The sequence below is a fragment of the Cimex lectularius genome, unplaced genomic scaffold, assembly GCF_000648675.2.
Source record: "Cimex lectularius strain Harlan isolate CLEC.00 unplaced genomic scaffold, Clec_2.1 scaffold236, whole genome shotgun sequence".
NCBI classification, from domain to species: Eukaryota; Metazoa; Arthropoda; class Insecta; order Hemiptera; family Cimicidae; genus Cimex; species Cimex lectularius.
In genome coordinates this window covers 251,876-265,711 of record NW_019392957.1, presented here as the reverse complement: position 1 = coordinate 265,711, position 13,836 = coordinate 251,876, and the positions used below count along the sequence as shown (strand labels likewise).

General features: G+C 34.7%; 1 protein-coding gene across 3 annotated transcripts in view; it reads right to left on the bottom strand.

Moving 5' to 3' along the window:
• The window catches only part of LOC106666316 (protein FAM13A), an 81,407-nt gene that overhangs the window by 42,706 nt on the left and 24,865 nt on the right, over positions 1 to 13,836 (bottom strand). Inside the window, exon 1 of one of the 3 annotated variants that reach the window (XM_014393404.2) lies at positions 10,707 to 10,765. The exons of the other annotated variants lie outside the window; for them this stretch is intronic. The gene's annotated coding sequence lies outside the window, so the exon portion shown is untranslated. Of the gene's footprint in view, positions 1 to 10,706; positions 10,766 to 13,836 lie in introns of those variants that run through there. 3 annotated transcript variants of the gene reach the window in all.

Below are 13,836 nucleotides of genomic sequence, written 5' to 3'. Positions count from 1 at the left end.
TAGAGAAAATACGCGCGAAACACGTGTGTTGATTGACCTATTGATTTTAATAATTTTTAACACTTAAAACACATTTCTAAAAGTTATTTTTATATTTTCATGCTACATATATATTTTTATAACTAAATCCAAGAACGTAACAGAAATATCCATTTATACATTAATTCAAATACTATTGTCCTTTAAAGTTACAAATATTATTAAACAGCAACTTTTTATTTAGTCAATTAGTCCATGTTTGACCTGAAAGGAGACGCGTGCGCCTTTGGAGTGAGTAAGAACGAAAAACAGTGAAGTAAACAACAAACCAAGGTTAACGAAATGAAATAATCAAAGTGCAGACAATGCCGGTTAAAAATAGCCTGGGAATATGATTATTCTAAATACGAGAATAGTCCTAATAACGGAAAAAAAACCAAACGTGAAATTTGATTGAATGAGGCGAGGGGGTTGGATTAAGGGGTAGATTCTACAGTCATGAAACGCTCCCCTGCCTTGCGAAAGGGTATAAAAGCCCACTTTACTTTCTTCGTCATCCCCTCTCATTTAACACGATCTTGTTATATTTACTTTTGAAACTGGTTGTTTAAATTGATAAATACTTAAATATTGTGTAACAGTCAATTAATGACCTTTCTATTTATTTGGCGAGTACAGACACAAACAGAATCGACGATTGACCATCCTAGGTGAACCGATTGACTGTGATATACTCAATAAACAATTGACCAAGTGACATCGATTGGAAGATTGACTTACAATTTGGTAGCCGATCGATCTAATGATTGAGAACAATTGAAGGTCCCACTGGAACTCATTGAGCCAACACCAATTGACCGAATCACAAAACCGACTGACTGACTCGTGGTAGACCAATTGAATTATTGACGAGATATTTAAAGCCCTGCTTAATCTATCGAACGTCTAAATGAATAACGAATTGACCGAATGATTGACTTATCAACATAATCAATCGACTTTCCTCCCGACCTGATACGCTTAACGACTTAGTAATTGATTTACTGATCGACAGACAGCGTGAACTATTGACTCGCTGAACGATTGAATTGACTGACCAATTGGACACTGGAACTCGTTGACTCGACACCAATTGACCGAATCACTCTTTCTATCTTATCTATTTATCCCTGCGGAAGTAAAAGGTCAAGAAATTCGATGAGCCACTATTTAGAAAAAAAAAATGGCGTCTTTTACGCATCAGATCAAATCCAGATTCACGGATATCTTTATCAACTGGTTATAAAACAAGGCAATAAAATAATAAAATGTCATTAAAGTGATAATACAGAAATACGCAAAACAAAAAATACTAAAGCCAGCAGAGATAAACGTTCAGAAGACCTTCCAGGATTGGATTTGACCCGGCTGATTAAGAACATAATGATTTTTCAAGATATTTCAAATCAAACATTACATTTTTTTATACAAATTCTCAACACTATTAAAAAAAAATTATCAATTGAGATTTTTTTAAAAACATTTATTGAACGACCGTGCAATTTTTCAAGGAGTAAATAGGGTGCAATTGAAAGGAATTACTTCGTCCTTGATCTTTATGACAGATGAGCGCTTTATCGTCCGGCGGCGGATGCAGGATGTTGACACTGACTCTATCGCAGATCAATACTAGGATTCAGCCTAATCTAACCTACTTTCTCGCTTGCTAACAATTGCTCGAAAAGGAAGAGGGGGCGGTTGATAACGTTTCGTTGATCAATTGTAACAAAGCGACAAGCTTAAAAAACCGGTTTAAAACCTCTTGCCAGACCACTTTGTAATTATTTAAAAAAAATGGCAAGGATCAGATCAGAGGTTTTGAATAATTTTCTTTAAGTCATGTTTTACTTCTTTCTTTTCAAACTGTACAGAATGCAAAAACGAGCAGGTATGGACCAGATTTGACCGTCGAAAATAATACACAGAAAACAATTCCAATAAAATTTTTAAAAATAAAATACAGTGAAAATCGAAAACACCTAGACCAGAGCTGATATTTCACAACTAATTTGGTATATCACTTCTTTGTTGTCTATTTCTATTCTTCCAGGATGAAGAAACAGAAAGAACAGACATTTAACTTTAAAACTAACTCTTATATTTTTAATTAGATCATTGGGAATGTGGTATATGTTATTTATTGGAGCGAATGTATTTATCTGCGTGAATGGGGAAGCTTATCCCCCAAATTCCCCGAGGAATATTGAATACTCTGAGGTAGCGTGAACCAATGCGCGAATGGAATTTATTAGCATGAATGAAGAGGTTGCAATTACTCCAAGGAATATCGAATACTTTGGGGTAGTGTGAATGTAATTTATTAGCGTGAAAAGAAGGGTTTATCCCCAATTACCCCGAGGAATATCGAGTACTCTGGGGTAGAATGAACCAATTGCGAATGTAATTTATTAGCATGAATGAAGAGGTTGCAATTACTCCAATGAATAACGAATACTTTGGGGTAGTGTGAATGTAATTTATTAGCGTGAAAAGAAGGGTTTATCCCCAATTACCCCGAGGAATGTCGAATATTTTGGGGTAGTGGGAATATAATTTATTAGCGTGAATGAAAGGGTTTTTCCTAAATTATCCCGAGGAATATCGAGTACTCCGGGGTAGAATGAACGAATGTAATTTATTAGCGTGAATGATAAGGTTTATCCACAATTACCACGAGGAATATCGAGTATTCTGAGGTAAAATGAACGAATGCAATTTATTAGCGAGAATGAAGAGGTTTGTCCCCTACTACCGCCAGGATATCTAGTACTCTGAGATAGAATGAACGAATGTAATTTATTAGCGTGAATGAAGAGGTTTACCCCCAATTGCCCGAGTAATATCGAGTACTATGGGCTAGAATGTGCGATGTAATTTATTAGCGTGAATGAAGAGGTATGTCTCCAATTACCACGAGGAATATCGAGTACTCTGAGGTAGAATGAAATGTAATTTATTAGCGTGAATGAAGAGGTACGTCTCCAATTACCACGAGGAATATCGAGTACTCTGAGGTAGAATGAAAGAATGTAATTTATTAGCGAGAATGAAGAAGTTTACCGCGATAGCCCCGAGGAATATCGAGTACTCTGGCTGGAGTGAACGAATGTGCGAATGTAATTTATTAGCGTGAATGAAGAGGTTTATCGCCAATTACCACGAGAAATATCGAATACTGTGAGGTAGTGTGAATGAATGTGCGGATGTAATTTATTAGCGTGAATGAAGAGGTTTATTCCCAATTACCCGAAGAATATCGAGTACTTTGATGTAGTCTGGTGTGTGTCAATGTATGGTGTGCGAATGTAATTTATTAGCGTGAATGGAAGGCTTCATCCCCGATTGCCCCGAGGAATTGCTAACCAGACTATCATTTTTTAATCTTGTTTCTGAGATTTTGTTTGTTATTTGTCTTATTTTACCCACAATTGACGAGGACCTGATGCACAGAGAGGCTAGCCGTAGGACAAAGAAAAGGAAGAGTCGGTTACCGTTATACCATAAAATATCGAAATTCAACCTGAGAAAAAAAAATTATTACTATTAATACGCGAGAAAGATTAAAAAAAAGTAAGGAGGAAAGGCGCGAATATGCGGACCAGTGGTGACAAAGTTTTGAACTAGTTTTTACTCGAGTGAGGATCAGGTAAAAGATCAAATTTAGAGTCAGATAAATCAAAATACACGTTTTTAATACTCATGGCTCGGATGACAATTGCTTTTGTCAGATACAATTTAATATTTGTACTACTTACAGTAATGGTCCAGATTAAAATGTACAAAAGTTCAAGTTGACAACCATTCTTGGCCAGGCCCCAGAATGGGAAATACATATTTTAAATATCTGGCCTGCAAAGAATGCCTGTCTACTAAAACTTTTGCAAATTTTAACCTGGGCCATTATAGTAAATAATATAAATCTACCCGAAAAAAGTATTTGTGATCCATAGTTTTTATTCGCTTCACGCTTGATTATAGTCAAAATATACTCAACCCAAATAGCAAATGGATACAGGGAGAACAAGCGAAACGAGGAAGGTACAGTTCCAAGCTAAAATTCCAAACCCAAGTCAAATTACAAAATCTTTTCCTCATTCTTCTCAGCCAAAGAATGAGATAAGAACAATATGTTATAAATTAAAAGGGATTAAAATCTTATTGAAACCAATGTATTATTTACTAAGCACTTTTTCACAGCAACAATTAGAAAGAAATAATGCAATGTCAACTTTAAATCAGGGTTACTTAACTGTCTCTAAACTCTTTTGTCAGCTGAACAATAAATTTTATATTTTAGCCTTCGCAATTGTTTGTTAACTTTTTGCACTGTTGTAAATCAAAGGGATTAAGTAGTATGTACACTTTTCTTTTGTTTTCACTCTATTGAACTCTTGCTAAATCTAAATTGCAATGCAAAAAAATATTTATATTATACCTCTAACTGACGAATTTTTTGATTTTTGTTTGTTTATTTTATTTTTTTAACAGCTACAAATTTTATACAATGTACTCTATTCTGGCAAACACGACTAATACCACTGGCTCTTGCATAACCGCCAGAGATAAGGATCCAGTCTGGGCCGCTTTCGACCGATTCGTCAGTTTGAAGAGCATATCAAATAAAAAAACAAAACAATAATCCTCCTACTACATAGGCTTAAAATACACATAATCGACGTGTTTACTCTGAATAATAAAAAATAAATTAAAAACAAAACAAAACAGGGATGGTAAATTGATGAATGAGCCTGGAATTTAGTTGAACCCTGCTGTACAAGTTAGGGGGCAGAAATTTTATTGAAATAATTCATTTTCCACCGGCCTCTGCAGAGTAATTAATTGTCCATTATGTGAAAGTTGGCCGAGCGTGGAATTTTTCGTTTTATTTCGCTCTCATTTAATTTTAAAAAAATTTAAAATAAGATCGTCCTAACTAGGAAAAACCAGCTGAAAACAGGTTTTTGGCGGCACAAATTTAACGACACTTAAGAGCCCATAAAGGATACATACTTTTGTACTATTAAAAAACCCTTTATCGTGGTTGTTGAAAGTAATGCACACTACTTGTAAAATTTGTTTAAAAAAATTGACCATGCCTAATCACGTGTGTAAGACAGTGGAAAAAACAGAAGTGGACTGGAGTAGCTCTAGTTTTAAATCAAAATTATATTTGTAGTTCGATTTGACGTTTGAAAAGCATTTATTTTTATTTTTGGGGCACTCACAATCACTCTCTCTCTCTCTCTCCTCTCTCTCTCTCCCCCTTTTTCTATATATTTCTTATTTTCTGAATATCCATCTTTTTCACCCCATTCTCTCTCTCTCTCCCCCCTCTGGCGCTCTCCATGTTCAAGTCCTTTATGACAATTTGTCTGTCTCTCTGTATATGTATGTCTGCTGACTCGCACACTTATAGTGCTTTTACCCTCTTACATTTGGGCTTATATCTCTGTTTGTCAACCTATATGTTATTTTCTGACAATTTGTCTTTGTTTCATTTCTGTATGTTTGCTTATCACTTTCCTACTTTTTTCCTCTTCGTTTTTGACTGTCGGTCGGTCTCCTCTCTCTCTTTCGCTCTCTCTCTCTCTCTCACTATCTATCTCTTTCAGTGTCCTATTTGTTCCTCTCTGACAGTTTATCTGGCTGTTTTAGTAATCGTCCATCTACCTCTTCCTTTTTCACTGACTGTCCCGCTCTCAGTTTCTCCCTCTTTTTCTCTTTTTCTCTCTATCTCTCATTGCTCTCTTTTTCTATGTAACCATCTCTTAATTTTTAATTATCCGTCCTCCAGTTCATGTGTCCATTTTAATTGTTCCCCCAATCTCAGTCTATTTTTCAAATGACTGTCTAGTTCTCTATGTATGTTTATTTTCTACCATCTATCCTATTCATTTTTTTTGCGCCGTCTGTCGCTCCGTTTCTCCCTCTGTGTCTGTTTTATGTCTATTTCTTACTACGTGACTCATTTTTTTTTTGGTCTCCCTGTTTTTCTATCTATTCATTTTTTCAGGATCTGTTTGCCGGTTTTTAATGCTTTCCTCTACCTCTCATATAGGCATGATAGTATTATGTGTATCAGTTTACACTAAAGGACAAGTAAAGTTATATTAATTATTATTATCAAATCTATAAATTCAGAGTTGCTGGATTATTGTAACTTGGGCTTGTGGTTAACGTTTTTTTTTATCCAATACTCAGAGGTGGATAAGCTTTTAATAATACAATCCAGCTATTAACATAGACAATAAAACTTATATTCATAATATGGATTTTTCCCTTCTTCCTATTTTGTAAATAAAGTACGTATTAATCGAACAGTTTTGTTTAATTTTATTTCCTTTTGATCCCACTCTTCTATGTGCATGTTTAAGAAATAAAATTTCCTCAGATGATTAAGACGGAGCCGCGATTTTTTATTAACCCTTTGACATTGCCTATTAATTTTCAATTAGTCCACGATTGGGTTTAATATTCTGCCCAGGTCAATTATGTCAAATCCCAGCCACGAGATGAAGTGTAATGTAACAGCAATTTTAACAATAAAGGGGGCGGTTGCTAATTGAAAAAATTGTTTTGACACCCGTTAAACAATGTACAACAACAACAACAACAACAACAACAAGAAAAACAGTCGAGGAGGCGTGTCGAAACTGATTGACGAAACAGTACACAACTTGCACCTTCGGATTCGAGAGGTCCCTTACTTGTTAGGTAGTAAAAATACGGGTTTATTCAAACTTATTTTTATATCTCAAGAGCCTCAAATCAAATATTCTCCTTTTAAGAAATAATAATCAAACTGAAGATAATGGAGCATTGTAAATAAGATTAAAATGATATGTCGAAACGAGGTCGAATCGTATTTAAAATGGATAGAAAAATATTCCGATTGTCAGCTATGTATCGTATCATGACGGTAAAGCTCCTTGGTGGCTTTTTATTGCTCTTGGCAACGCAACCCTATGGATTTATGCCACATCGCATGACTTTTATTCCACGTTTGACAAACTTTGTGTGGAAGCTCGAGGCTCGATAACTCCTAAGCGGTGATGGTCGAATAAAACTGAAACCTTCAGGCAAGAGAACATGAATATTTTTACAATGTTACAATAGGAAATCAACCAAACATTCAGAATTTATGTCAAATAAAAAATAGAACAAATACTTCACACAAATAATGGAAAAAAAAGATTATCTGCATTTTGATCAATACAGAGCCTATGGATACCTTATCCCAGCTTTTACATTAAATCGGTCGTCGAATTTCAAGTTCAGGTTCAGCCAGAGAATACTAGATCGATCCTTGAGCTACTAGCTCACTAATGATTTAAAAAAAAATACATAAAAAGTTTTTTTGTATATTGGATTTTTCTGAAACTCGGCACATACAGTTACAAAGACCCAGAATCTTCACTCGGAACACAGCTACCAGAAAGATGCATATATTAATGTACCAGAGAAAACAAGAAAAAAGTATCATTATAGCAAAGTTATTACCGAACCAAAATCTTTATTCGGGTAACAGCTTTACTAGGTAGATCTAGAATAAATATCTTTCTGCGAAAGGCGTATGCATGAGAAAGAAAACAAGCCACGACCACATAAGCAAAAAGAAAAGCATAAAAAACTACATTCATACCACTTGTACCGTAGGGCTACAAGGGAGATTACGAATTTCTCTCGAGCAATGGAAACACCTCGTGATAGATCAATAAACATCAGTCGTACCATAACTACAGGTAGTACAGGTATTAGATAGCTGTGTACTAGACAAGCCGAAAAGCTTTTTCATGTCATAGCTACACGTACCAGAATGGAAAATCCGTACCGTAGTTCTGCAGGGGAAATTACGTGCATCACTCGCGGAATGGTAACGCGTAGTTACCAAACACCAAAATAGCTCATACCGTAACTATACCAGCTGTATGTACCAGAAAGATCAAAAACTCCTACTCTCGTACAAAAGCTATATAAGAAAAAAATACTCGTACCCCAGCACTACCAAGGAGTTCCTAAATTCCACTCGTGCAATGGCAACATGTACTAGAAAAACCAACAATAGTTATGCAGGTATGATCAAAATTTTTCCATACGACTGTGTACTAGATTAGCCAAAAGGTCTTCCTATTATAGTTACATCTTCGAAAAAGACCAAAAAACTACCTATTCTCGTACACCAAAGCTTTGTAAGAAAAACCAAAACCATCAATTGTGCCATAGCATTACCAGGTAGGTTAAAAATATTCCTGCCAAAGCGATGTGTACTAGGCTAGCCAAAATCAAGCCATAATAACTGTAACATGTAGCGGGAAAATACTATTGCACCTACTCTTGAACAAAATAATTTACTCCTACCATAGCACTATCATTATGCAACGTCAATATAACATATGTACTAGCCAAACAAATCACTTAAGCCAGCAATGTGTACTAGAAAGCCCACAAAGCTCATTCCTGTCATAGCTATATATACCAGGAGAGTCGTACTCTTGTACCAAAGCTTTAGAAGAAAAAAACCTCTGCTTGCACCAGGGAGAATCCCAATCCCCCTCGTGCAATGGCAATGCGTACTAGAAAGTTTAAAAAAATCACTCATACCATAGTTATACTAGGTAGCTTACAAATCTCATTCTTGCTGTAGCAATTTATACTAGACTAGCTAAAAAACTCACTCCTGTCATAGCTATATGTACCAGGAAGAACAAACACTCGTGCCAAAACTATGCATCAGAAAGAAAAAAAAAGAAAAACTTCACTCGTACCATCGCACTACCAAGGAGATTATGAGTTCCCTCGTGCAATGGCTATATGTACTAGAAAGGCTAAAAAAATACACTCATGCCATAGACATACCAGGTAGGTTAAAAATTTCATTCCTGTTCTAGCTATGTGTACTAGACTGAATAAGTAATAACTCTTTTTGCCATAGCACCAGAAAGACAAAACTAGATTCTTACCACAGACCCACGAAACAAATCATTAGTATCAGTAGATATATAGAAAAAACCTACACTCGTACCTTAGCAACATATATATTAGAAAAATGTATGTAGAATCTTCATTCCTGGCGTAAATCAAAAACTCCACTCGGAAAAAAACCTGCTCTTGCCTACAAATGAAAAACATTTTTTTTTAAAGATTCTCTCGCTATAGAGTAAAAGTTTCACTTAGGGTATAGCAATGTGCGCTAAAAAAGAGAGAAAAAAATCATCACTCGTCCCACAGCTATATCAGCTATATTCTACCAAAACGTAGAAATCAATTAGTCCATAGTTAAAAAAAAACTCGAATATGAATCTATCACTCCGTTAACAACTGGTTTTAAAAAGAATGAATTTTTAGCCTCGCCCTTAAAAAACCTGCTCGTACCTACATATGAAAAACATTGTTTTTTTTCAAGATTGTCTCGCTATTGAGTAAAAGTTTCACTTAGCAATGTGCACTAAAAAGAGAAAAAAAAACTCACTCGTCCCACAGCTATATCAGTATATTCTACCGAAAACGTAGTAATCAATAAGTCAGCATTTATAAGCATTAACACGATTAAAAACCATGCTACTTCCATAGTTACATGTGAAAGCAAAAGACAAACTACTCGTACTATAACTATACAAAAAATAATAATAAAAAATCAAATATAATAAAAACAATATTCGCTGTTTATCAGAAAACAAAGTATGTTAGATTGCATTATTTTTTTCACCAAACTGATAATAAAGGTGTATCAAACAACTCAAGAACCATGGGTCAGTTATTTTTAAATGTTTTTTGTCTACTCAGTTCAGGGATGCGTGGGTGGGATAAGTTAAAGATAAACAGGATATTTTTAGACCATCAATTTATATTGTTTGTTTAACCCTATCAAATGGTATAAAACTCTCTGTCGTACGTTTGATAACACCTAATAAACCATAAAATCCAAGTGAAAAGGTTATTTTTAACAAGAGCTTTATTACAGAAATTCTAAGGCGTATTATGCAAAGTTGACAAGATTGTCTGTAAGATTAAATATATATGATTAAACCGTATTTGTTTCTACAATAATTAAGTTCATTTTGAGACTTACGGAATATTTCAAATTCGACTCACCTGAAACAGAGAAAATGAGAAATTAAATAAAATAGTAAAGTATTGAAAAGAAATGAGATTGTACTATGAGTAAACATTAATTTTAGTAATGTAATTGCTAATAAAAAATGGGATGTTTAATTAAAGATAATTAATAGGCTTAGAAGGTTCTAGGCATAAAAACATATGTTTTAATTGGTTTATCTCGTGCGCATTACTCATTTCTAGAAATATTAAAGACAAATCGTATTCAATGGGTTATCTACAAATTTAAAAAAAAAAAAAAAGAAAGAAGATTATTAGTGTCTCGCCTTGATACCGAAAATGAGGCGTACAGCGCAATAAAGTTTTAGTTTGAAAAAGAGACGTTGTTTTTAAAAAAACTCGAATATGAATTTATCACTCCGTTAACAACTGGTTTTAAAAGAGTGAATTTTTAGCCTCGCGATAAAAGCTATTTTTGGACTGAAAAAGATCGCAATAAGAATTAAGCCAGGTTTGCTGTTTTTACCCCGCCTTTCAAATAAATGTTTAAAAACGGAGACCAAAAAGGAAAAACTACAAAAATGTAGAATTATCAACCAATACCGTCTCGTCCAAAAACCAGCTGTACAAACCTTTTAAAAGGGTTAAAATCTCCTGGACGATCATCAGGATCCGCCGGCACAGAATCCGAGGTGGTGAAAACTGCGAAAGGAGTCACGGTCAAGGGCGAACCGTTCCAAGGCCGACCCCTCCTAACATCCGAGAATCCCTACCATCAGGCCTTTGTATAATATGCTCATTTTCCAGCCTCAGCATCATCATGAACGTATCCGTCGGTTGCCGAAACGGAGCCTCGCGGTTTGGGCGGGGCGGTCCGAGCCGCTGAACCAGTTCCAGAAGAGAGAATGTCTTTCTCCTTCGGGAAGGGCAGCTCGTTCGAATCATGATCGAAATGAAAGTGAACTTTGGAATTTTTCACCAGCCCCTGCGGTTCTGTCATTTCAAAAAGTCTTGCTAACCTCTGACAAAAATTCACTCCAGACAGCCGGAAAAGGCGGACCATGATGATCAGTGAAATTTCTTAAAATAATTTAAATTACCATAAAGTTCTGAAACAACATTTTGGTTTCCTAAAGAAAATAATGCTAGCTTGAAAGAAAAATGTGATAAAAGTAATTCCAAAACATAATAAAACAATTATATTTTAACGTATTCCTATGCAATCTAATCTGCAAAATAAAGCCATATCACAAAGTAAGACAAAAAACGACATTATAACTAAAGCTATAAGAAAGAACTAACAACTTCAGTCATAGTTGTCATAGTTGACACAAAGAACAAAAAACCTACACTCTTACCATAGCTACTTGTACTACTTAAACGTTTAAACCATAGCTGCATAAAAAATAATACTTCACTCGAATGACAGCTATAGAAGAAATTTTAAAATCCAATAGCCCTGCCAAAGCTACATCAGAAAAGACAGGCAAACTTTTCTCGTAACATAGTTACACAGAGCAAAAAATCCGTAATATGTACAGCCTGAATAATTAAATAATTACATCATTCCATCATACCTGTAAGTCTAAAACCAGTTCATGCCATAGCTACACTAGAAAAAAAATCTGTAGTTCTGCCGTAGGTACACAAGAAAAACTTCACTCACACATGGATCTAAGAATATCTAAAAACGTGTAGAGATTAGTGACCGTTAATCAATAGTTATTCAGATATCGTGAGATGCGGTCGGGTGTGATGTAGGTTTCAGAAAAACATTTTCTTTATCGTGCCAAAGTTTCGATCTTTTATTGAGATCATCTTCAGGGCCTGGGATTTACAAACAATGTTTACATTTAATTTGTCTTCTGTGTAATTGTGCCATCCTTGCGTGTCGTGTTGAGAGTGCCAGTGAGATTTTGCTGTTTTAACATAAGCATAAAACAGCAAAATCTCACTGGCACTCTCAACACGACACAAGGATGGCACAATTACACAGAAGACAAACACTTTGAGTGAGTAGAAATACTTTGTTTGAATATAAAATATATTTTGCATTGTATAAATTTACTTTTCCACATCCTAAATGTATTTGTTGTTTGTAAATCCCAGGCCCTGAAGATGATCTCAATAAAAGATCGAAACGTTGGCACGATAAAGAAAATGTTTTTCTGAAACCTACATCACACACGACCGCATCTCACGATATCTGAATAAATATCTTAAAACAATTAATCGCTCCTTAGCGATCCAATAAGCGTCATTTATACATCTAAAAAACAACTACCATTACTCGTACCCATAGTTATATCAGAGCAAAAAATCCTTGTTTGAACTCTCTACCATATTGAATAAAACACATTCCCCATTACCTGGAAGTAGCTACCCAAGAAACAAAACCCTTTATTTACACTATAACTCTACCAGAATACCTAAAACTATAACTCTTACCTCAGATCATTAATAAACGTCACCCTTACCTCATGTATGAAAAAGAACTAACAATTTTACTAGTTCATCAGCTATAGCAAGAAGACTAAGCAAACTATACACATAGACAAAACAAAAATCCTACATTCACTCTACCATAGCTACCTCTATTAGCTTAAATTAATTTCTTTCTTTTATGGAAGAGAGACCAAAAATCACTCATGCCATAGCTATAGCAAAAAGCCTATGAGAACCATTACAAAAATCCCATACTCGTATTGTTAAAATTAAGCATAAAAAAATTGTTGGAAGAAGACCAAAAATCACCCATGACATAGCAGGTTGGTTGGTCTAATAACGGTACTAGAAAGAACAAAAACTTCGTAATAAAAAATACGAACTGCTCGTGCCATAGCTACCGTACGAAAAACAAACACTCTAATTTCTAAAGATCCTCTATGAATAGCCAAAAACAAATAGGACCCATACCACAACTTTTTCAGGTGGTCAAAAACTTCAGTCGTGCCATAGTTCTACCAGAATAACCACAAACCAATGTTTATGCCATAGTTATTATACATTACAAAACAAACACACGTAACATAGCTATGCCAAAAGAAAAAACTCTGTTCGTACCATACTTAGTTTTAAACCAAAATTACTCAAAATCTAAAAACCAATAATTATGCCATAGCTATTATTCGTCAGAAATTCGAAACCCATCAATCGTGCCTTAGTTACTAAAATTATGGTTATAATTTGTACCATAGCTTTACTAGAAAACCGATATTTGTACCATAATGAGTATTACAGACCAGAAACAGAAGAAAATTTCATACCACAAATACTTCTGAAGGCAAAACTACTTTCGTACCATAGCTATAACCGTAATTTTAAAAATCAATATTCTTGCCATAGCTACATAAGAAAGCAAACAAAACTGCTTCCCTACCCTAGATAAACAACAAATAAACAACCTAAGCAGTCTTCCTTAATCCATCACCAAAACTGAAAATTTCTCGCATAAAGTTGAAAAACATGCAAAGAACCAAAATATCTTTAAATGTATAATTAATAATTCTAGGACCGGATCAAAAGTTGACATTCAGGTCCAAAAACCCTCATTATACAGGGGAGAAATTAATTGGCCGGCTAACTTGACAGTCACGTTGTTTGTCCTAAACCGGAGAAAAATATATGAATTATTTATTGGAAGAAAAAACTTCTGTCCATATAGTATAATTGAATAATTGACCGGATATAATTTTTTTTAATATCAGGAGGATTAAAAATACAAAAATGTTAAACAAGAAATTGCCTAAAATAGCATTCGCT